At 37.5% G+C, this 25,695-nt stretch overlaps 1 protein-coding gene across 1 annotated transcript in view; it reads left to right on the plus strand.

Annotated features, from left to right (window-relative positions):
* ZBTB20 (zinc finger and BTB domain containing 20) overlaps window positions 1–25,695 on the plus strand; it is a 450,959-nt gene that overhangs the window by 114,915 nt on the left and 310,349 nt on the right. Inside the window, exon 4 of the mRNA XM_008498352.2 lies at window positions 21,680–21,755. The gene's annotated coding sequence lies outside the window, so the exon portion shown is untranslated. The remainder of the gene's footprint in view (window positions 1–21,679; window positions 21,756–25,695) is intronic.

Below are 25,695 nucleotides of genomic sequence, written 5' to 3' on the forward strand. Positions count from 1 at the left end.
AATAGTACTTTGTTCAGTAGCCATATTCTGACATGTAGTGAAGGCATTTTGTTCTCAAGAGAAGATTCGTTTACAAGGAAGATACTAATGAAAAACCATTTGAAAAGGCATTTTTTTTAAAAATTATTGTCGTTTTTTTCACCCACATATTTATTATAATTTGTCATTTTTCTTGTTGAAAATAAATTTATTTTAGCAGTTCATCTGTACATTCGGTCCATAATGCCCCTCCACCTTAAAAGTTCATAGATTTGGTGAGATACTGTGTGCCTTGGGGAGCCTGAATGATTTATTAAAATCCCCACCCTTCACCCCCTTCCAAATACGACAGTCAGCATTCAAAGTGAGAATAATTACAGCTGTGCAGTTACAGCAGTTCTGAAAGACAGGGTAATATGAAGACTCCAGAGGAAATGTTAACAATTCTAATAGTTTTTCATAAAAGACAGAGAGGCACTGTGAAACCAAGGTTTAAACAAAGAATAGGTTAAAATTAAAGAAGGAAGAAAGATTAAAAGGTCATCAAGGGCCAGTTGAGCCTCGATATTGAGGATAAGCAGCAAAAAATTTGTTGTCTAAAATACTGATATCTTGCTAGCAAAAAAAAGACACATCTAATCTGCCCCACTAGATAAGTCACAGGGGGACATAGAAGAAAGAAATAAATCTCTTTCACTGCCTCTCTCAGAAATACTAAATTAAGGTTAGTGGCTACATTTGACGAAGAAAAAGTGTTTCATCTGTACTGCACGTAGTGAACTAGTAGTGTGACTTCTGCATTTATACAAATTGAATGGCATGCTATTGTCCGTAATTTTTTTTCTTCTTTATCCTTGTTTTGAATAATTCATGGAAAAATGATCACTTCATAATGCCACAAGCTCACAGCAGGCAAAAATAATTTTACATGATATAAAAACAGATTTTATTTATTTAAGAGTAATATTTAAAGAAAACAACAACTTTTTTGACACCAGCTGCTGAGAAATAAATAGAATATTTTATGACAGAAAAAAAATGCAAATGCGTCAAAAGCTGTTCCTGAGAGATGGAATAAAAAATAAAGTATAGACATCGGGCAGATTAAATTTAAACTTGGTGGTCACTGATGTAATTCTACTCATTAGAGGAGTGAAGGATAGTTTTCTGCAGGAAGGGAAACTTCAGTAGAGTTGTGCATAAGAAGATCTCTGAATAGCTCATGTCTGTGTGCCAGTGACTGAGGACAACTGAGGTGACAACTCTGCAAGATCTTTTACATTCTTTAGACTAGATTGGGGTTTTTTTCCCCTCAAGTGTCTGTTGCCTAAAAAGCAATCCGCTTGTTCTTTTCTGTCTAGTATTTCCATATCTAACCTTGCTCTTTAGCAGGAGAAAACACTGAAGAGCTAGGATGTAAAGTTAATTCCCCTCCCCCCCCCCCCCCAATTCTTGTGGTAGGTTGATGAGTGCTTCAAGAAGCAGTCTACAGGGGGAAAAGATAATAAAATAGGTCTGCTAATGGTGCTTAGTGTTGCTTTTCCTTTGCATTCTGGAAAAAGAGGACAGAGAATTGCCCATCAGCGAAGGGGAGAGCAGAGGCAGGCAGTGCCCAGTGTGCGAGCCCCTGGGGCTGGGCCAGTTGCCACGGGCCATCCTGGACTTCATCCTGGCTGCCCGAGAGTCCAAGGAAGAAGCCAGTTGGTGCCCGGATCTGGTGTCTGGGAGGAGGAGGAGGAGATGGAGAGGGGGAGGAAAGCTGCCTGGTGCTTCAGTGCAAGAGCAGTCGGAACAAAAGCCATCAGTAATATAAATGTTGTTTATTGCATTTTCATGTAAAATTGTTTAACTTTAAAACTCTTAGTGACAGAGGGAATGTAAATCTGAGGCTGAGAGCCTGAGTCACTGGCAAAAGTTTATTATTATCCCGGATAACAGCTGAATTCCAGCCTTTCTGTGTGCTATAAAACGGGGCAGTTTTGTCTATTATTGGCGCTGTGTGCACTGGTATAGTTAAGGGTTTGTCAGCAGTTCAACTGTAAGCCCCTGTTTTCACGGGTTTATAACTCGACTGTTAAAAATTCACTCTAGGCTGAAACTTGGCACACAAGATGAACTCTCTGCGAGTTATGCTGAAACTTAGGCTGTCCTCAGGCAGCTTCCTGACAGTGTTAAAAGAAACAAAGTGTGTGTACAGCTTCTTTCAAAATATGAGAGAGCACGGACAAGGGCCCAGCATTTTGTGGCTTTCATTAAAAAGGGTGCTGTGGTTGGATTCTTGCATGCTTAAGAAGAAGGACCCTGATGACCCTCAGTAATTTTACATTCTTAAATTTGGAAAGACTTCTATTAAATTTTAATTTACCTGTTCTTTTCCTTGGTAGTTTTCCATGGAGAAAAATCCATCAGGGCCTTCCTATGTGTTTGTTAAAATGTGAATTAAATTCACTGTTGTTTTGCTATGCTTTAAGTTTTAAACACCATTTAACAGTTCCAGCTGCAACTGTTGGGTAGTTACAAGTATGCAGCCTTTGCTCTGATCCAGTGCCACCTGGTACGAGGCATGCTGTAGTGAAGCAAAGGGAGCATGGTGTATTCCTACTCTGTTTTATCAAGATATGAGGATCAACACCTTTTGTTGAAAGGGTGTTCATTTCTAAAACTAAGCTTTTATGAGGCTGTCATCTTGAAAGTAATGCCATCAGATTGCCCTTGATTTTGTAGCTGATCATGGTGATCAGTGAGCACCTTTGGTGCCACAGACTGGCAAGAATCCTTTAAATGAAGGAAGGGAATAGTGGTAACACTTCATCTGTCTATAAAGATTTACAAGTAGATGGGTCTAGCTAGCTGTGAAATCTATTGACCTGGGAACATGAACCTTTCTGTACATCAGAATCAAAAGCAAGGGCAAAAAAATTACAAGAGGGAAGGTCTGTTTGAAGTGGACCAAGAGATGAAGGGTAAAAAAAAAAAATCAGTGAGTTAAACATCTGCCTATGACATATGTGGAAAGATGGTGCTTATCTTGTTATCATTAATAAACATATATATTTGAGAAAAATGTGTCCACTCTTTGCACTAACAATATTGTTCAGATTTTTTCATCACCTGACCCGTTAAGACTCTAATTTTTGGCTTATATTCATTGATTAAAGAACAGGACTGGAAATTATATCAGCTCAGTGAAACAAATTCTCTTCTGTTTAGTCCTAAATCAGAAATTACCATGGATTTTTGTACCGGTGTCAGTGTTCTAGATTTACACTAGCAAATATAACTAAAATAAAAACTTGACCAGCTATTTAATTCGGGAGTTTCAGTTTGTATTGTGAGGTAGCAGTTGCTTGGCATAGACTTCCTTTTGCTGAGGTTGTCTGGTCTGTTAGCCAACATCTGCACCTGCAAAAAAATTTCATTATCTTAATATCCCCCATTCTTGATGGATGACTCTTGTACCTAACCTTGATTATCTCTGGAGAAAATAGTTAAATACAGTCTTCTGGGATTTGCTACCAAATATTTAAATGTCTTATTGCCTTGGAAATAGTAAATCCATGTCATGAATTGTAACTAGCAATGAGTCTGTTGTGCATCTACTGGAACCAACTTTTTGCTAAACTTTATTTGAATTCAGACACTGTTGGCAGAGCATGTGAAAGGGCTTGAGGTCAAGGGTGTGTGTAACTGATAGAGTTCTGTGTGATTGGTCTTGGAGGTCTCAGTTTAAAAAGCATCATTAACTCTGTTACCTTTCAGTGCCTTTCTAAAATCTTTCATTTTAGACGAGAGGCCTGTATGCAGAATTTAAGAAGCTTATTCTCTTACACAGAAATAATGCTGCTAAGCTGCTAGAAATCTCAGCAGCTTAATACAAATGTTCAAATAAAAAAGTTAGTATTTTAACTGTGTAACCTTCAAATATAATTAATAATGAAATCCCAAGCAGGAGCCTAGGGAAAAGCATTTCGATTCTTTCTATTTGCGGAATAGGTGCAGGTCTCTAGTGTGCAGTTGAAAATAGGGACTAAATATGAGCTGATGATTTGGAAGTCACTAATGTGTGCTGCTGAATACAGTCATAGTTGGTATATAAAGTAGAGCACAGGAGAAAATGCAAACAGAGGGGCCTGGGCCACCAACTTCCTGCTCAGGTGAGCACCAAAGTTGCATATTAGGTGGAGATATTCAGATGCAGAGTTTTTTTCATTTGACCTGAGAACTGAATTGTGTTATCCTGCAATTGCAGGAGGAAGTACATTACTTTTTTCTTCATCTTCTTTTATTCACCCAACTTGTTCACCCAAGTTGTTATCCTGGAGCATAATTACGGGAAATAAAAATCACAGTGAGAGAGTATGTCGTGGCCACCTGTATGATGAGCCTGTTGAGATTTCTGGCACAGCAAGATGCTTTCCAGAAACTGCCTTCCAGAGAAAGATGTTATCAAGAGTTAATCCAAAAGTGATGGTCATATTCTGACTCGGAAAACACAGAAACAAATGTCCAGGTAGTGAAGGGCTTTCTCAAAAGCTACACATGTTCTCTGATGTGGTTGGAATACGTTGCTTTTTCTATACTTATTCATTTCAGAAACGTCAGAAATTTCCGCTCTTGAAAGATGCATAGGAGGGCCAATTTGTTACATGATGTAGTGTGATTAAGGTCTGCAGCAGTACTAGCTCTGAACAGGAACTCTGTGATCATATGCTGGAATTTTGGCCCCAATTATGAAATACGCAGTTGATACTGTCTGCGGGTACTTAAAAAATAAGGATGTCCACACAGTATTCTTCTAGAGAGATAAGTGGAAAAGGCAGAAGCCCTGAAAATGACTAGTTATTCCTTTTTATTTTCCAGTTCTTTAAGCAGCTTGCAGAGCAGGCTGTAAGTGTGATTTAAGGTATAAATGAGGGTCAAGTCAGGGGTTGTCCCTTTAAAAGCCTCTGAGGGTAAAAAAAAATAATAAATTTGAGAATAGAAAATGAAATTTGGTATACACAGTAGTCAGCATTTACACACTGTTGTCATGCTGTGTGACTTGAAGTTTTGCAGTTGTTTCCTATATAGGTATCAGTTGCCATGTTACTGACAGCCTCTGGAAAAATAATGGTATTGGCTAATGGAACGATCGTGCTACTTGTTAATGAAGAAAAAATATTTTTAGACTTGTGTTTTATAACACTCTGAAGTGGTTGATGATACATAAAAGGGATAATACAGAGGTTAAACCATTACCTCACATATCCTGTTTTTCAGATAGGCTTTCAAATTTTGCTTCTTCAACAGAAGGAAGCAAAAATCTCATAAAATGTGGAAGGGACACTGCAGATTCATTCACAGTTTACTCTTCTAGATCCCTACCCGTAGCATGGCATCTGCGAGGGCTGCATTTCAGTCCTGGGGCCACCTCCTGTGTCGCAGACTTGTGTAATAACTCTGCTGCTGGAGCTCTAGCCTGGGTTTTCTGACCGTTCTTGATGGTTGCAGCACAATCTCCATTCTATGCTGCCTTCTCCTTGGGAAAAACGGTGAACAGATGGAAACACTCATTTGTCCATTTCCCAGCCCATTGCTAACCAATTTATTAATGCTTTCAGCTCATGCCAGATCTTTCTCCCATCTCAAGAAACTGAAGGAGGCTGAAGTCTTATATAATCTTTCACATGTGATGGTTGTGTCTAAATGTGCTTTGTGCCGTTACACTGTTACTTGTTTTCTGGAGCCAGAAGCTGAGTGGTTTTAAGTTGCAGAAATGGAAATAAAGTAGAAATCAACTTTTCCTCTTACTCTGGATTCAGAATAATGTTCTGGACATATTAAGACATTGGCAGATAAAGATACCACATATCCAAAATATTAGCACATTTCTCTACTAACAATTTCAGAGTTTTGTTTGAGATCCTCATTTTCTGTAGCAATGTTTTTTAAATCTTGTATCTCCACAGGGCATACAAATTGCTCATCCTAGTGAAAATCAGACAATAAGTGCTTAATAGATCTGGAATGCGGTTCTAGGCTTTGGACTTTTTTAGCTCTCAGTTAAAATCAGAGACTACTTTTTAAATGAAAACAGTGGTTCTTGGTGATCGGTAGTCTTCCTGCCACCTCAAAATCTTTCTGAGAAGACTTGTCATGAGTTCCATTTTTTTCAGGACTGCTGAAGGTAGCTAGCAGAGAAGAATGCACTTCCAGTAATTTTCAAGAAAAATGGTTTAGTAAGTACTGGAATACATGAATCTAGATTTCCTAAAGATGAGGGTTGATTGACTTGCTGCCTAAAAAGGTATGACCTCTCTCCAAAGCATTTTCTGTTTTTAAAAACGTTCATAAATCCTGTTTGTTTCTGCTTTAAGTATGGACTTTCACTGTTGGTTCTGTCTGGGGGGAATTGGTAGTGTCCATCTCTGCCCCTGCATTTTTATTTTTTTTTTAATATGATGCTTGTATGAACCAGCATTTTTATTGAGGCTTATACTGCTCATTCAAATTAAGATGATATTGGTAAATTAAAATTAGGGAGAGGGTGTGTCCAGATGACATAATGTTATTCATAAGGGAAGACAAAGAGGAAAAGCTGGTATCTAGAGACAGAATATCCTTAGTTATTCCAGGTTTAACCAATGATTTGCTCTTTGACCTTTGGCAAACCACTTGTCTCTTTATGCAGAACAAAACTATCGATTGCTTGAATCGATCTCTGCATAGGATGAGGCCATTTTCAGATTCCTGGTTGAGGATCTTAGGTTTCTTCATCTGTCAAATACTGAGAATGTAGAAGGTAATGGTAAACAGGCTGTCAGTATTTTCTTAAGATATGCTGATGAGTCTAGATAATGATTCATACTGAAAGATTTGAGCAGGTTTGGCTGATAGAATAATGCAGGTGAAAATGTTTCACTGAATTGAGGACAGTTTGGCTATGGACAGTGCAGCCAGAAGAACAGAGACTTAAGAGCATTTATAGGTTGGAGAGCTGAACATTAGCTTATTGTTAATAAAAAGATCTCTCTGAAATTAAGAGAGATTTCTTTAACTCTTCATGTGCTATATATGATTTATTACTAATTGAAGCTTCCCATAAGGCAAACAGACTACATAAATTTACTCGCTGTGGGATTCTTTGGTCATACACTGGTAAATCTGAAAAAAGTATCAAGGCTTCTTAATTGCTTTCACCTGCCTGTAAGGTATGCTAGAGGGAATCCCCCCCACTTTCTTTTCTTATTTGATCTTGTGGTGCAGCATGTGAGCCATGGAATGGGAAAATGGGTATATCAGCATCAGAACAAACAAATATTTAGAAGACTGGTAAGTCAGGCCAGCTTAAAGCTTAAAAATAAAGTCTCTACTGGTTTGACATTCGCTAACAAAACATATAGCCAGTAGTTCTTAATCATTCTTAGTTATTATCAAAGCATATTCAAACAGCTGGTTCTTAACAGTCCCATTCTATGTTAGCTGTGAATGTAGAGTACTACGGAGTTGATGACTTGTGCTTGTACTACAGTCCCAAGTGGACTTAAGTCACCATAGTTGAGGTCATCAGTCAAGAGCTCTTTCATGAGGGAAGTTACTTCTTTATTTCTCTTTTTTTCATTTGTTCTTCTTTGAGGTTTTTATGCCTCTCACCCCACTTCCCCCATACACTAAAAGAAGGGAAATCTCATCTGCCTCTGACATTATCTTCTTTTTAAGGCAAATATTTGCTTTATTTCTACCAGATATTTTTCCAGCTTAATCTTCAGGATTCTGGTTCCAGCAGATACTTTTCCTGCCTGTTCTGTTTCCGTTTTCTTATCCTCTGGATTTGAGTTCTTCTCACATATTTTCATGTACCTCCTTTTCTGTAGCAATAACACAAGTACGTATTTTCCCCTTTGTGATTATATGTTATATACATACTGGTGCTTAGCTGTATTACAGAATATTTCTGCATTTTGCCCAGGTGTAGTTAGTATTACGGTTGTACAGAATATTACATACTCATGTGGGTAACTGATAGCACTGTACTTACATTTGAGTTCAAGGCAGGCAAATATCAATTATATCCAGCCTTGCATACTTCTACTTTGGGTGGCAGTACCCTCTGCTTTGCCTTTACCATGGGTTTTCCAAAAGAAATAATTTACTGCATGGGTCAAGCTCTTTAAAAAAATTTAATTCCTTGCTTTTTTGGTTGTCTGGGAATTTTCTACGATGCTCCTTACGTGGGAGGGATAGTGAGAACAAGAGGTACAGCTCTGTGTAGAAGATGACATATTGTTCCTGGCTTTTAGTTGGCTATTATGTGACCTCCAAGAGACCAAAATGGTTCTGAATAGCTGAGTCCCTGTGGTCCTTGAACTTGGATTACTTTGCCTGCACAGTTTTTGAGCTTTCTGCCTGGCAGATAGGTGCTGACTATTTGATAAGTCATAAATTTCACATTTCTTGATTATGTAATGAAATGGGTGGTATTTTCAGAATTTGTTATAGCATTTAATAAAAGGGAGAGGTTGTTTTGTGTTGTTTTGGGGGATGGTTTTCTTTCTGTTCTGTGATACAGGAAGTTGAGGTGAAGCTGCTCACTCTATAGAGGTCTGTGACACTACCGGATTTTCCATGGTCACTACTGCCACATATGGTTTTCTGTCTTCTCTGGTCTCCCAGTCTTTTTATTGCTTTATTTTGTGGGGAATCTTTGGTGAGTATCAGCCAGCAGGCATAATACAAGAAATCTCAGGGGTCATCAGTCTGACGTGCCATTGGGCTATGCTAAATTATATTTAATACTTTTTTTAAACTCAAGACCTCGCTTTATTTTTACCAACAGTTATTAACAGGGGGCCAACTTGTCCCAGTTGTCAAAAGACGATGGCAAACTGTGTGTGACAAGGACCACATGAGGATGTCTCTACAAATGCGGTGTGAAAAATTGAGCTATATAGCCCTTATCAATAGTGGAGAAACCAGGACACTTAGACAGTGTCAGTCTAGCATGGTGCCTTTGCTAAATACAGAAAGAAAACTCACTATGAAGAGCTGGTTAAAAACTACAGATGTTCTAGTTTGGAAGATAGTATGCTAGTCCTTGTATTGTTATTATTTTATGCCAAGCAGAAGGCACTGCTGCTTTGGTTCTAAATGGACAACCCAGTTGGCAAGGCATGGCGTTATGAAGAACTCTGGTACTTGGTTGTGAGAATGGATCTGCAGTGATGATTGAGTTCATTGTTTCATTACTTTCCTTCCCCCCTGGCTCTAGCCATACAGTGTATTGTTTTAGCTTTTAATTTTCTGATGGCATTTGATATTCAAGGGTAAGCAATACTAACAGAGGTATCTTTAGGAGGTCCACTGGCAGTAGCACTTGTTTTGTTCTTGGATAGGTGCCAGTTCAGCTTTGAATCTTTGCACTTGAATCTCCTTTTGAGAGAGTTTGGTATGGTCAGAAAAGAAGGAACAAATTATCATTCTCAAAAATCTTGTCCCATATGGCTTATCTATGTCTCTTTCAAGTAATGACAAAGAAAAAAAAATATTATTTTTTAATTTTACTAGAGGACATCTTGAAATCCTTAGATGAGAAAACTCACAGTTTCAAGTCTACACTGGAAGTTCTGTTGGTTCTTTTAGCAAGACATGTATTTTTCCAAATATTGCTTAAGAAATGCAGTAAGAAACTAAACAACCAGTATTTTAACACCTGGAAGAATGAAAATCACTTTTTTGCTTAGTGCCTTCAACTTTAGTATTAAATATCATTGTCCACTCTTCTGCACCTGCCAACCCAGAAGTTGTCTGCCATACCTTTAAAGAACATAAGTGTTGTACCATTTGTAGTTAAAAGAGGAGGTGCAACCCAAAAGATAAATAAGGAATCTTGGAGAAAAAAAAAAAAAAAGTTTTTAGTAAGGGAAATGATGACAGCATTATACTTAATCTGAGCTGTCTGATTTCTAAGTAGTCTTTTATAAGCCATATCTGGTAAAACTTTACATAAAAAGCAACAAAATTTGGGATTGGAACAATTTATGTCCCTCAGAGGTGCATACAAGGTTATGAAAAGACTAGAACACCTGCATTTCCTTCATAGATGTATATTTATCTATGTGTATAAAGAAAACACTTCCAAAGCAAAAGTTCAGAAATTTCTCTTCACTTTCCTACTTTCCTTCTTCCACAATCCCTACTGTACTTAGTCCTTTCAGCCCTTTATTTTATTTTTTTTTTAACTTGGGGTAAAAAAAAAAGAAGCCTAGATATAAGTTTTTAGGGCTGCAAAGTACCTTTAAAGATCCCTTCCACTTTAATCTTTCTGGCTTCTGACTTTCAAACAATTGCCATTTTACCTAAAAGGGCAACATGTTTACAGATTGTATGTGAAATCACTTTTGCGAGTAATGTGTTTCCTGAACATCTCTATTTTTAGCACAGTGATAGCTCAAAGCTGAAAACCCTTCCTAATTGGAACTGTACTTGTGGGAACTTAAAGACAGAGTTCTAAATTTTTGCCTGATATGGATAAGTGTTAATGTGGGAAGAATCTTAGAAAATCTGAGACAATCTTCTTACAGACAGCTGCAAGGCTTCTTTCCCTTTTACTCTGTAGCTTTCTGTTTGAGAACACACTGTGGTTGCTTCCAGTGCAAAGTTAAATGTTGAATGTCCTTTTCGCTATCTGTCTTTTTTTATTTAATGCAGTTTAGCAACTGGGAATAAGGTGAGCCAAAGCAATGTGACTAAGAATTTTATGCAGGCCATCAGCAAGTGCCTCACCAGCAAGCAGTACATGGACCATCGTGCTGCTTTAAGACAACTCATGGTAGTTCACAGCTTTTCAGAAGTCCTACAAATAAACTCTGGCCTGGACTGTTTCATTAGCATTTTAAGAACAATGAGGGAATGCGGATTTAATAAGCTTAATATATTTAAGTGGCCTTGGTCCTATCTTACTTAGCACAATGGGATTTTCTGCAGCGTGCAGAGGTAGGAAATAACTCTGTACACATTTGCTGTGTAGGACTTCCTTCTTTTGGACATTAATGTGGTTAAGAACAAAGGAAAAACCCATTTTTCTCCCTTACTTCACAGTGGAAGAAGCATTTTAAAATACATTAGAGAGATCTTTATTTGTCTCTGTGAACATCAGGGCCCTGTTCCACTGGTTATTTTTTATTAATGCAGAGTTACAGTTAATGAGGACAGAAAGGGGATTGCTGACTATGTGAAATTGTGGGCTGATTTGAGTTATAGCTCAGGAGATGGAAAGCTCCTCTTTTGCCTAAATAGAAGGTTCAGTCACAGTTAGAAAATATAAAGCCATTAATGTTGTAGGGAATCATTAAAGAGTAAAAACTTACGCTAAGAGAGAGACAAATACTTGAGGGACAGTCTTGCATCAGATGGTTACAGCAGGGGATCTTGCAGCTGGACTTGTGAGTTCTGTTCCAGAACTGCTGGGAGATGGAGCTGTTGCTGGCATCACTCTCTCTTCTTGGGAAAGAAAGCACGTTTCTAAATAATTTTGAGATTCAACAAGGAAAGGCTGAGTATGTTTAGGAATTTTTTCTCAGTTACTGTACCAACTGATTATAGAGACATTTGACTAAATGTAATTGAAAGCAAACCTCAATTCAGTTGACATTAAATACCAGAGTATTTTCTGTAGACTTCTCTATTAATACACACAGATGCATAATGACAAGTTATGGGAGGAAATAACCTCTGAAATCTTTTCCTTTTACATCAATGCCTTGAAATTTGGCTTCATATTATTTTTATTTTTTCTTCTTGCATGCATCAGAACAAACAGGTAACACTTTCAAAGAAGGTAGCCACAGAGTGGAATAGCAGTTGATGATTTATTTCCTGACAGGCTTACTGTATTTTCTAAGTACCTTTACTTTGGAAGATTTTTTAAGTTATGTTCCTTATGCATTGGTTAGTATTGAGAGGAAGGAATAAATGTGAGGTGGTGCTGACCTGCATTATTTCAAAAAGAGTTCCTCAACATACGAAAAGAAGCTAAGCAGCTCCTCTGTGATAGAATCGCTTCCTGTGTATAGTATTTGGAAAAAGCATACTTCAAGAGTGTCGAGCTCTACCTGGGGGAGGTGCAGAAGAGGGAAAAAGGAAGGTTTTACATCTTCAGTGCAAATTACAGGGAGGTTCACCTTTGGTAAATGTAGGTGCATCTCAGTTATGATGACAAAAAATCTTGAAGAACCTCTGCTTTTAGTTTCATCAAGGTATACTGAAGAAAAAAAAATTTAAGTTGTATAAAATGCACAGAATCCGTTTTTAGTTTGTGACTATTATTTTCACTGTCTTAGCAATTGGGCCTGAAATAGTTTTCTGGCTTAGTGGCAACACAAAGGCATTAGATCAAGAACGTTCCAAAATTCAGATTGGCTGGTATTTGCTTATATCACCATGACTGAATGTTACCAGTTTTAAAATGCTTTTTTGTTGTTCAGGAAATTTTTAAACAGCTTTGATTTCAAACATGAAAATTGGCAAGTGTTTGATCCATAATGTGTTCTAATCACTTCTGGTATTTTGGAAAAGACTTGAAAAAGATTGAGTATGTTATTTTATTAGAAATCTACTTCTAATAAGTAAATCTACTTCTACTTACAAATCTGAACATCTCTTCTTCTATACCTGGAACATAATTAGCATATGGTCTTTTAGTCTTTTTCCCAGTATTAGTGTTAATATGATGGAACTTAATTTTGTATTTTGCTATAGGCAGTTTTTAGTTAGAATTTTTTACTGTTAAAAAAAATTACAAGTTTCATCTCTGTAGTTTGGTTGACCACCAGAGGGGTGCATTGGATCTCATCTGTTTTGTTTAAACATAGATTGTGGAAGAGGTTGGATACCCATCCTTACTTTATTTCCTGTTTAAGGGTGTGTTGTTTCTTATAGTGTGAACAGAGCCAGAGTGAATTTTAGTCTTGGCACTTTGAATAATTCAGTCATCACAGAAACTCCACAAGCCTGAGCTCATACCTAGTGTGTATTCTTCATCTTATATATTATGATAAGTGGAGATAAATATTGCATAGATTTAAATGTGTACACACTGTAGCTCAAGGTCCCTGGAATAACTACAAATATAATCTGTATTGGACCAGGCTGACAGGATGCTGAGGTCTCTGAATTCAGTCCTGCAACATACTTAGATATACTTTGCCTCCAGCAAAAGTAGCCATTGTTTTTAAAAATCCATTTTAAACTTATCTAGTAATTATGCTGTTGCTATATTAGCTAGATTTTGCAGGATGTGGCTGGCAGTATAAATAGTGCTTTTTTGTTGTTTTTTACTAATACTGAAAGTAAATGGAAGATTTTTTTTCTTAATTTCTTTTCCAAATCTTATTTCCTGTTCTAACACAGTGATCAGTTCGAGTCATTGCTGATATATTCTCTTCTTCTGTATTGTTTCCGCGAGGGTGGGTGGAGGGTGGAGGTGGGAATAGGAATGGAATACAATAGAGCTTTGCCAGATCATAATGCAGGAACTTAACTTCCCTCAAATTTTAGGTAGTTCCAGCTTGGTCTGGATTTTGCTTCTTGTAGGATGATCTGTGATTAAACAAAAATTAGATATATGGACTTTAGCAGGAAATATTTGAGAACTCACATTGCTGTTACATTAAAAGTTTAAGCAGAAGATTTACAATACAGTCCAAAGGTCTCAGAGTCCTCTGGTATTAAATTTCCAAAGATTTCTGAGATGAATGAAATTGGTGGGGTTGGTAGCATTGTCCTTGTAATATTGAATCTCAATAGCCTGTACAATAAGATATTGTTCAGTATCCTCCTTGGGCCTTGAGCTTAATGTGGCAGTTACATAAACTGAAATAATGTGAAACTTCTGGGCATAGTTTGTGTATGACATTGTGCTAGATGAAGCTAGTTTTGGACATCAGGTTAATGGCACACTGGCAAAAGGATAAATAACGTGCCTAAGTAAAAAATGTGGTTTGATTAGTGTTTTGTACATGGGGGAACAGATACAGTCCAAGCATAACTTAGAAGAGTTCTGAAACCACTTGAGGTGCACCTGCTTATATCAAGTCCAGACTTAGCCTGGAGCCCTAACTTCACCTTCTATTAGCTGTACTTTCTATTAAAAGGTAGCATTGTCCCTTCTTACACATCAAAATACCAAGTTCCTCCAAAGGCCCTTGGTAAGCCTGTAGAGGTTAAGTTCCAAAGTGGGCAGAAAGCCCTTTTAAAAACTACTTTACAAGGATTAAGTATATTGCTGCTTAGGGTAGCAAACTAGTGGCATCCTGCCCACCTAATGTATTTCAGGGCCCCCAGAGCCACACGCTACTGCTTCCCTGAAGAGCTGCAGGGGTGTTTCTACCCCTGGTTCTTTCTACTCCTCTAGCATAAAACAGAACTACAAAAATTGTGCTTCTGTGCTGATTCTACTTCCATCCTTGTCTTTTTCTCCTGTGAGATGATTGTCGCATCTTAATCCTATAAGGGAAAGTGGATGCTCAGAGTGTAGGCAGAGGGAAAGAGATGTTTGTCGGGTTATGTCCTGGGAGAAGATCAAAGGTCCCAAAAACATAGATGACAAATCTCAAAAAGGAGCAGGGTTACTAGGTGAAATCTCTTCATGTCAGATTGCAAGGCAGTTGACTATTAACGATAACTCAGGAGTCAGAGTTGTGACAACTTTCCAATGTTCCTTACAGTTGAAAACCTGCAGCCTTTACTCATTTCTTCAGTTTGCTTTTGCTGTCTCAAGAAAGAGGGCAATAATTATTTTTTGCCCTCATTCTCAGAGCAGCGTGAGTAAGCTGAGGCTTTAGTGCTGGGGGTGTGTTCCCCATTCACGAAAAAGGAAAATTGCATCATTAGTAACTGAGAAAGAGGTAGTATTTAATGAACTTCATGTCTTCCTGATATGCTGAGTTTATCCTGGAAACAGTCAACTGCCATGTTAATTGCTCAATACTTAGAGATACTGAAAATTGAAAATAAGGATTTATCACTTTGATCTTCTCTGCCACATGTCCCATAAAATGTATGTGCATTGCCGTGTGGCTTTTTACTTCGTCTTAGTATATTTTCTTTCATCCAAGATCTTGCCCTTTCGCAGATAAAAGTCAGACTGAACTTCTTCAGGGCAGACCTGTGAAGTGGAGAGGGAGTAGCAATTAAACTGCAAGTATTACGTGTACACAATGTCTTTGTGTAGATAACTCAGTGTCATTTTCTGTACCAGAAACTGACAATGAATAAGCTTTTATTGTGCAAAGCAGTGGAAATTCAGGACTACAACTAAAGGAAGACTGTTTCTAAAGAAGAATTTAAGGATGTTACATGTGATTACTGTAAACTTCAAAATTTTAATCTTTAAGAAAAGAAGCCATCTGATCTTCCTGACAACACTGGCTGCAATTATCATTATTTTGCTTTGCAAGACAGACAGTTTCACACCTAGACCATATTGGTGCAAAGTAACGTGACAAAATCACATAGGTGAAAATCTTGTATTTCTGAGTCCAAAACCAAATTCCATGTTAGTATTCAGTAATTTTTTTTTAATTTTTTTTTTTTTTTACATTTTAAGATGTACTGTATTAAATAGCACGTTCTTCTTGCTTGTGCACATCTCCACTATTTGAATCTTACCATGTTGATTCCTTTTGCATTATATATGCTTCTTGTTTCTGAAGTGTAAGTTTTGGATGCTGTCAACATTTACATACTTTTTCTCATGCCTAATGAATCTGTTTAATTATAATAATCCTAGCACCTTTTGCTCAGAATTGGATTAGATGTTTCTTTCTATTCTTATGTAATGCTATTGATTAATAGCTCATTGCTTCCTATCTGTCAGACAGTTTTTATCCACCTTATTGTGTTATTATCCAGACCGTAATTCTCTACTCTCTCCATGAGCTTCCAGTGTGGTACTGTGTCAAAGGCCTTGCTATTATCCAAACAAATTATATCCACCACATTTCCTTTACCCACTCACTTTGTCACTGCACTAAAATACCCATCACAATGAAACCATTTATTGATGTTAGTTTCTGTGTTAAACCGGGATGAAAGTGAAGTTTCTGCTGTGATCGTATGATAGAACCTGCTTCTTAACAGTTATGGCCATTTTATGCACTAATTTGAGCCATGGGAGATCATACCATTCAACAGGAGCGGTCAGGCTGTGAAGATCAATGCATTGTGCACCTTGAAAAGAAGTGGCAGAAGCTTATATGCTACAATAACTCGTGAAGGGCATAAGTGAAGTCCTCAAGCTGTATTCCAAGAGATGCTCAGAGAATACCAGCTTCAGAGCTGCTTTGCAAAAAAAAAAAAAAAAAAAGAAAAAAAAAATGTCTTTAGAGAAAGAATTGTTTGGGCAAGGCCTCATGAAAGCTGCATGCTGTCACTGTTCCTGTTCCTTGGGAACATAAACAGGATCTAGGGACAGCTTGTGCAAGAAAACAGTTGGAAAAGGGAATATCGTGGTTTTCAGCAGCCAGCTTGATTACCATCATCGCCCCCGCGTAGGAGGAAAGCTTCAAGAGGTATTTAGAAAGATGCTGGGTCCCACCTGGCTATCATAGTTCTGTAGTTAAACTGCACTTCAGGAGTCCAGGTCAGGTCTTAAGTGCAGTTATAAAGGGACTAACTCTTCAGTGGGTTGAGAAGTTCAGCTTCTAATGTGCTCTCACAGCTGGACTACTCACATGCTTGCTGCTTACTCTGTTAGCAGCAGGAATAAATGAGAGGGGTGGACTGTGCTATTAAGGGATTCGACATGTTTAACAGGTATGAGAGCTCTTGTGGTTAAATGGCTTCCAGTACCTTTTTTGGAGTGACCATTAGGATTGATTTTGCATTGCAGCTTTTATTCAGTTGAGTATCTCTAGCCTGAAACCTGAATTTCAAGGAGTGTTAGCCTTTGTCTAAAGGCAGTATTTTTCATACTTGAATGAAAATAGTGCAGACATTATTTGGCATGATGGTGTGTAGGGTGTGCAAAAAGTAGCCCAAAATACACCTTTTTTCTAATTAAAATGCTTTCCTAACAGAAACAGCCATGGTTTGGAAATTAAAAATTTTAATGGATACAGTCTTCATTCTGAATCTAAACTCAAATGATGGAGGCTGTAAAGAAGATGTAATTTCTGTGGGCAAACAGCTTTACAGTGAACTAATAGGAGATGGAGATTTTACCATTTTGACAAAGAAGCTCTCAGTCCCATATTGTCCATCACAGCAGTGTCAGGAACGCTCGATCCCAACACAATTGTGTGGGTTGTCATCTGCTCTTCTTTTACTAAATTGGCAAAAAACCCAAGTTTCTCCCATCTGCAGGCCTGTGCCTCTGGTTTTAGATGCAGTTCCTAGTCTTAGAAAGAAGCCCTGTTCAGCAATGCTATACCACACAAATGGCCATGAGTTCAGTGACAGAAGTATAAATGAGTACTCCTGAGCACTTTCAAAAGTGCACTGAGGACTTCAAGTCAGGAAAACATTCCTTTTGGGAAGGATTCTTCAAGCACAGCCACTACTTCTGTTTGGTTTTCTTTATCCCCCCCCAACACAAGAGAATGGTAAACCATAATAAACCTATTTATAGAGAACTAGTACCAGCTAAAATGCAAAAGTGCAGTCATCTTAAGAAAAAAAAAATATCACCCAACCAAACAAAAAAACAACAAAAAAACCCCAGTAGTGTAGTGCTATATCTATCTTAATAAGATTTGTTCTTTTGCATTACTAATAAGCCTAAGACAGCATTGTGCTGGCCTTTCTAAACTGGTTCCAATTTCAATGTTTGCTTATTTTTTTGTTAGCAGAGAAGCCTGTGCAGCATCAGCCTTCTTCTCTGATTTCTGTGACAAAATCGGTCCATGGCCATGCTTATGTTTTCAAACCTAAAATGCCAGAAAGCAATCTGGGCCATACCCTAAGTCATTATTTGGATTATGAAGTTGGAATGAGGTTCCTTGACTGCCCTTGAGCTTATTTGAAAATGCTCTTGAAAGCAATGAGCTTGGTTTTCATTTATTTATTTATTTTCTGGTTGGTGGAGTTTACTTTTATTTGGTTGTTTTCCCCTTTTTTCTGGTTGCTGAAGAGGGCTTTCTTAATATGATCAATGAGGTTTTTTTCCTGACTAAGGACATCGGTATTTTAATTTCTGGGAAGAGTTGCTTGCAGCTGTTGCTTCATCATCTATTTGCAATCCCAGAAGTGAGAGCAATGATACGAGCAAGTACTTTGAAAAAGATCAATTGACTGAAGTTGTAAATTCTATGAAGAAAATACAAAAGATATTAGTAAGTGTTGTGCTATATTCTCTCCTTCGCTCTCCCCCATAACTAACATATGATTCGCATTGACTTGCTCCAGCTGACTTCAACAGGGAAAATCAAACCATTACAGATACAGAACTTCCTTATTGTGAAGGGCTTACAGAAAGCTGACTTCTTCTGAAGTGTTTTTTGATAATAAATGATACTTTTTTTTCCTTTAATCTTCAAATGGGTTGAATGTGATTCTTATGAAAGGTGGACTATACTACTAACATGCATAAGACACAGTAGAGTCAGGTGCCATAGAAGTTGTGGAATATTGCTAATAAACTTTGGTCACTGTACAGTTATTAGCTTTGTTCTCACAGTTTTTAGGCTCTACATAAAATTTACAGTAAGGAAGAATCATGAGAAAGCAAAATAAAATTGATTTACTGTCTGATACTTGTTTTTAAAGTTATTACAGGGAACTTAACACTGGCTCTTCTGCTAGAACTCTGTTAATGCACCTCATTCCTGACCTGCCATACTCCTCATTCTTGGAATTTCACCTCTTGGGCATCTCTCAAGCAGAAGTTCACCAGGTGTTCTAGAGCCACTTCTCTTACATTTCACAAGGGTTTTAGGACGTGCCTTTCAGAAAACTGCTCTCCCGCCCCACAGTGCTAAGCATGCTCACCTGTACACAGGAATGTGAGCCTCCTGCTTAAGAAGCTTCCTCCTTTTCTACCTCTTGCTTGTACACACCTGTCTAAAAAATTTCAGATCAAGATCACAGGTTTCTCAATTTGTAAATCAAAAGATACTGCTGAAGTGGCAACAGTTGATATTCTGAGTTTCACAAGTTTTTTCTCTAGGTTTTGCTCTCGGTTTAATGCCAACCTGTAGCTAAAAATAGTTTTTAGATACTCTTTTTGGTTTTTGTGTGTGTTGTGTGTCATATGTTCTGTTAACAATGGTTATTCAATTGAAGCTTTTCAAGATGGCAGTGAAGACACTACAACGAGTTATTTCCAAGGCTCTGTTTCTTTTCTCAGGTGGATCATAGCTTTTGTCAGTTAGGCTTGCTGTGAGGAGAGGAATCACTTTAGGCACTATATCCTACTGCTTAGCCTGCAGAGTAACACTGAACGTTGCATGTCCTTGTTTTCTTTTCTAATTGGAAGAATGTATATGGAGCAGCAAGGACTTCAGGTTAAAACTACTATGAAAATACACCACACAACATTTGTCAGGATGGTGCCCAGCATGGGAAGGGAGTGCTGTAGGTAGGAGAGCTTTGTGCTTTGACAGGAGAGGGCTAAATGCTTCTTCATTCTCTACAAGAAAGTAGGGTTTTTTTGGCAAAATTCACTATGATGAAGTTCATACACCAATTTGTCCCCATTTAGGTCATCAGAATAGGGCTTCAGTGGTGCAGTCTGTTTGCTGGCTCTCTCTACAGGGATACATTTCACCCTCAGTGAATGCTCTTTGTTTTCTTGGTTGAGGTCAGTTTTTCATTGTATTCATTAAGAGAAATAGCTTTGGACTCCAAATACTGCTGCCCCTCTTCCCTCGCAGAAAGCTGACATTACCGTCCTGAAGATACTAGAAAAGGGGTACATTTGGAAGGAGGAGGAAGGGAAAAAAATGGAATGTCAGAGACTGGATCTATTAGCACTTACCTGGCAGTTGTGCTGTTGTTTGCTTCTGAGGGACTTAAGAGTTCTTTTCAGGGATTTCTCCACTCTTGGTATCTTATCTTACTAGATGCCAACCAGCAAAAAGGATAGTTGGTGTAAAGCTTATCTGAAGGACTAGGAATGTGTTTCTCAAATAATTCCTTCAAGACAAATTTCATCCAAGCCTATAAAGTCATATACCTGTGGTAGCATTGTCTTGGTGCCTCTGTTTGGGGGCTCTCATTCCTTCATTCAAATGATAAAGAATTGGTTGTGTATAACATTTGATAATTCTTGCTGTGCTGTCCCTTTTTGTGCTTTCTGCTTTGCCTCTGGCTTTTTAATACCTCTGATCTGGACAGAGTTGAAAAGTTATACCTTAAAATGCGTTACTGAGCTTGTTCCCATTTGTGCAATAGATGTGTGTAGGAACATGTTTATGTGACAGTGCTTTGTTTGCTAGAGTGCATTTTTAAATTTTATTTTAATTTTTTTTAACATCTATGGGGATGGACTGGGAAGGCTCATAAAACACTGAAGTTTGAAGACTGGGTTTTTACTCATGGGAGAGCAAAGAAAAAATTTCACTTAGGAATTGCCCCCAGCCTCTGGAACATTCAAAACTGGTATTAGATTCTCATCCAGGATTCATTTGTATTTCTCTCAGTATGCTACTGGTAAAGAGACTAGTTTTGACTTTCAGTAGGGTAAATTAGGCAAGTCCTGCTGTCACCTTTTAAAAATAAAATTTAATATATTTTGATTTGTTCCTTTTATGCATTGGTGGTACGTTGTATGTGTCTGTGTATATTGCTGTATGGTTTGTTACTATGAGGCCAAATCCTGACAACTTAGCGCAGGATTGTTTTAATTTATTATTAATACTTTTTGTTTTTCTCATTTCTCCTGGCTTTTGTGGCTTTATGATTAGATACAATTAAAACCTCAGGTTTTAAACTCCAGTCTAACATTTAAACTCATATTTATGTAGCAACCCCTGGAGTTTTATTGTTGTTCCAACTGCATTTGGAAAAAGAAAAAAATATTTTTTTGCATCTGGTCAAATTCAATGTCTACAGCTACCACTTCTTAATCATCTATTTTGCACCATAAAATGATGTTTATTTTACATTATAAGAAACCTTGTTTTACAGAGTAGCTACTAAGTATCCCTTAACAAAAGGATGCAAAGGACCTTTTGCCTTGTGCCCTTGGAAAACAGCTTTTCTCTTTTTGGACTTTTCTTTCTCTGCTCCTCCACACAGTCTGAAAGTGCTACATGCTGTATAATGGATTATAAAAAATATTGTTGGCTGGCATTATGTAAAACCATATTTTCCCTTTCGGTGCGTATGTTCTGGTCCTAGCAATGTCCTTGTTTTTCTGAAATTAACATTTTTCCCCTCACAGTTCTTGGTATGTGATGGTGTTTTTCTGTCTTCTTTAATTTTGATGCTTTTTTTTTTTTAATTGGTATAAGGTTGATTGTTAAAATTAAGTGGCAGAAGGTTTCTTTCCAAGTTATTCAGAGATCTTTTGCTGAAGAAATATATTTTGCTACTCTCAATTGCCTTTTTCCCCTTCTTCTTTCATTGCAAACTACTCTGGGAAGAGCTTCTTTTAACAAAAAAAGGGCTACGCTTGACTGATAATGCATTGCTTTGGATGGTGAAACATTATGAAAGTTTAATTTTTAATTAAATCTGAAATACCAATTATAACTGAAAGAGATTTTAACCTGTTTCTTTTCAGACTGCCTGAAGTTACATTGTAGATGCTGAAATCACTGCACCTTAAAAACAAAAAGATTAAGCTGCACTGCATTCCTGTAAGTAAAAGCTTTTCTTTTCTGGTACCTTTTGTCCATATTTTTCCTCTGTATGCATCCACAGTGGTAGCACAGTAGCTGGTCTTGAATAAAGGTCACAGTCCCCTTGAACGGGATTTAGAAGTTCAAAGGATGTTTTATTTAAAAATTAAACTGAACTTGCGTCTTGCAGATCTTTAATTTTAGACTCCTGAACAGATCATTCTTTTCTGCTTTATTTTGAATAACATTAGGAACAGTCTGTATCTTTGTGTGTGTTGACGTAGAGTTACTGTTGCTTTGTCAATAAGGATTTCTGCCCTTCAGTGCAGAGATAGCAGAGAATAGTGGGGGATTGCTTATTGCACAAAAAATAGTTTATTCTCTTTTTGTGACACAAGAAATGTGTCATAAGAAATTTTTCTTCTATATACAAGGAAAAAACTGAAAAACTTTCTGATGACATCACTGGGGGCTTCAGCTGCTTCAAGGTGTGGGGGCAGAAATGCCTAATTAATCTGTGCTGTGACACAATGAAACAGTCAAAATATATCTTAATGTCTCAGCAAGAAAGGAGTCTCTTTCTAAGAACGTAGTTATTCCATAAAAGCAAGTCAGATTTGTATGTCAGTCTGATCTACCCTTATTTAGAATCTGTTTATTGAATGTTTTTGGGACAATAATTAAGATATGGAACTTCAGTGGCTGAACAACAGACACGCAAAAGAGAATTAGAAAATGTAGTAGATTGCTCTTAATTTAATGAAACAATATATGAATACAAATCCAGAAGGTTGTAGATAGTAGGGAAAAATAATTTTAGTTGAGCTGTACAAAGCTGTGGAATATCACAAAGCAAAGTTTGTTTTCCTGTTTAAGTTTAAAATGTGCAGTCTGTAATAAAATACAGAGCTTTCTTCTAAAGTGGTACTTTTGTACTTCACTGTTAAAATATTTTAACTATTACATGAGATTTTTCTTTTTTTTTTTTTTCTTTCTCTCTCCCACTTTTTTTTTGGTGAATTTTAACGATTAATTTTAAACCAGCTAAAGGGTATGGTACACTGTGGGCAGCTAATGCATGCCCCTTCCAGCATGGAGTGCCAAGCATGACTCAGGCAGACAGATTGTGCCATTCTGGCTCTCCTCCATTGTGTTTTTACATTACTGGCGAGGGCCATGCCATTGTGTTGTTTAAATATTGTGTATTAAATGCAGGCTGTGGCCAGTGAATGGTATTTAACATTTTCTGCTTACCGTTCCTGAATATGAGCAGTTTTCTGGCCACCCGAGGTTTACCTTGCAATTACACTGGTGAGCTGAGTTGAAAACAATCATGGATTTGCTGTGTCCAGCAAAAATTTAAAGGGAAAAGTGGGGCTATACTTCTAAATCTCTGAGTGCAGAATTTCAAAGTTGTCTTGCAATATCGTGTCAACAGCCAGGAGAAGTTTTTTGGAAAGTAGAAGCAATTCTCTTTCCAAAATGCAGCAGCAGACTGAGGAGTGAGCTTAGACAAGTTCTTTGAATCCTCAAGATCCAGTTATTCAGTGAGTCCCACTTATACAACCCTAAGACAAAATACCAGGAAGCAATATATGGGCCTGATGGTTGGTGCTGGCTGGAATGGGCCTTTTTTAGTTGTATGTGACTGTAGGCTTTGGAGGAGAAATTACGCAAGTGTGAATGTTGTGTATAGAAGTTTCTTTTTTTATTATTTTTTTTTTTTTTTAACCAAGGTGATGAGCACATCAATGCAGAGATGTTGAGCAACTTGCTCAAGGTCAGAGTAAACCAGTGGTCAGCTTGGGAATGGAGTGTGTGGTCACAGCTGTGGTCTGTTTGTTCTGCCCAGTTCTTCTTTCCATTCCATGAATTAGAGTTCCAAAATTCTAATCTTTGAGTTTCTTGTGTCACTTGCTTTTTTTTTAAAATTTTTAAAATAAAAATAAAAATTAAAAAATCCTACCTGTAAACTTCTGGCTGCTCCTAAGTTCTATAATATTGGCATACAGCCTGTGTCTGTAATACAGAAGCACAAGGTAGAAGAACTTCTGCATACACACATTTATGCTGTTAAATGTATGTGACTCTTGCTATACCTTCTGTCTCTATAATTTGGTGCAGTAAAAATGAGGGCACCTTCTTTATAGAGGAAACGGTGCTTTAAGGATGTAGTTTCTTTCCTCTGTATGTTCACTGTAATACTTCCCAGTATGACTGTTCTGTATTAGCCTGAAAACAGCAAGAGTAAAAGCCAGTCCATGCTCTTGCAGTTTTCTGGGGTTTTTGAATTGGATTTTTTTAATTGGAGAGTTGTAAACTTCCTTTAGGGTAGGGATGTCCCCAGGGCAACTGATCAATATAAGATGGGCCAGATTTTAGACTGATAGGAAAATCTGCTTGACTTGATACATGGCATTAAAAGAAAATACCAATTCACAACATGTGAACATCTGGCAGGCTGTTGCATAAAAATGTAAACTTCAAAATGTGGTGCAGACATACTTGTAATGGAAAAGGTGTGTACACTGAATTATTGCTATATTGGGTGCTCTGACAATGTTTTGCTGTGTACTGAAGTTCTGTGGATTGCTTGGCCAGTAGATCCATTGAGACCTATTGGACTGCTCAAATACTTAACTTTAAAGATGTGGCTAAGTATTTTTCTGTTTGCAACTAACCCCAAATAGGATAAAGCCTAGTTTGAGGAGCTAACTGTACTCACTTTCAGCACCTGCTCGATTTTAGGAGGCAGCACTCACATAATATTTTGTGTGAAAGAAAAGGATTTTACACATACCATCTAAAAAACTATACAAGGGATGTGCTAGATGCGGTTTCAAAGCAATGGTTTTAGTTGCATTGCCATCAGCTAAGACAAATGAGGAGTCTGCAATGCATTGCATATGTTAAAAAAGAGATTTGCTAAGGTTTCAGCTTTATACATCCTTGTGATCTGATTACTGACCAAGAGATCCAGTGCTTTGGTCTCGACATCTGTTGATTCTTTGAGTGGCTTTGGATAAGTCATTTAACCTCGCTGTGCCTTGTTCAGCAGATAACTTTTTCAGTCTGGTTCAAACTGATACAGCTCTGTGAACATTATTGAGTTTGCATTTGCAAAGCTCTTAGAAGAGAAATAGTAATAATTTTTTATTATTAATAAGTATATTGTGTAGACAAGTCGTTAGGGATGGAGATACAGCCACTCATGGGGGTGATCTTTCACAACTCACTTGTGCCTTTGTTTAATTCCATCACTGAAAGTTATCAAGGCCAACTCCAATTTACAGAAGTATTTCTCATTGTCACTTTCCCCACTGTTGAGTATTTTATTGTTAGTGTTCTCTCTCCTTCTGTTTCTCTACTACTTTCTTCCATGCTGAATTAACCTTGCGCACCAAACTTTATTCCTTTTTTTTTTTTTTTTTTTTTTTTGTATTATACAGTAGAGACTTTTGTGTAGCCTCCAAATTACGGGAAGCAAATTCATATTGTCTACTGATTTTTTTTGCTGATGATGTATGAAACGGACAGAAGACAGTTTGAATTTTCATAAGTTCAATTGAGCTTGCAGGCATAAGCAAAGGAACAGGCAGAACCCAAGACAATGTGACACAGTAAGCTGGCATCCCAGAGTGCATGCTGCATGTGTAATGTCAGGATGTCAGGGCTGAGAAGGGCTTTGTCCATCAGAGTAGTGCTTTTAAATGAAGAAAGAGTTTTGAAGCAACAAACAAGGTACCCTACTGTGTTCTTTACAGCACAAGAACTCTTGTGGTTCCTGATGGATAAGAGATCTTTCCTTTCCTCTTGTAACTTGCTTTTTTAACTAGAACTAGGCTTTGCTGAACCCTGCAGATTCCCCCTTCTTACTCCTCTGATAAAATGTAAACCTTCCATATTTTAAGCTGTTACCAGTTTTGTTGGGTTGGGGTTTGTTTTGTTTGTTTGTTTT

Source organism: Calypte anna, chromosome 1 (genome assembly GCF_003957555.1).
Source record: "Calypte anna isolate BGI_N300 chromosome 1, bCalAnn1_v1.p, whole genome shotgun sequence".
NCBI classification, from domain to species: Eukaryota; Metazoa; Chordata; class Aves; order Apodiformes; family Trochilidae; genus Calypte; species Calypte anna.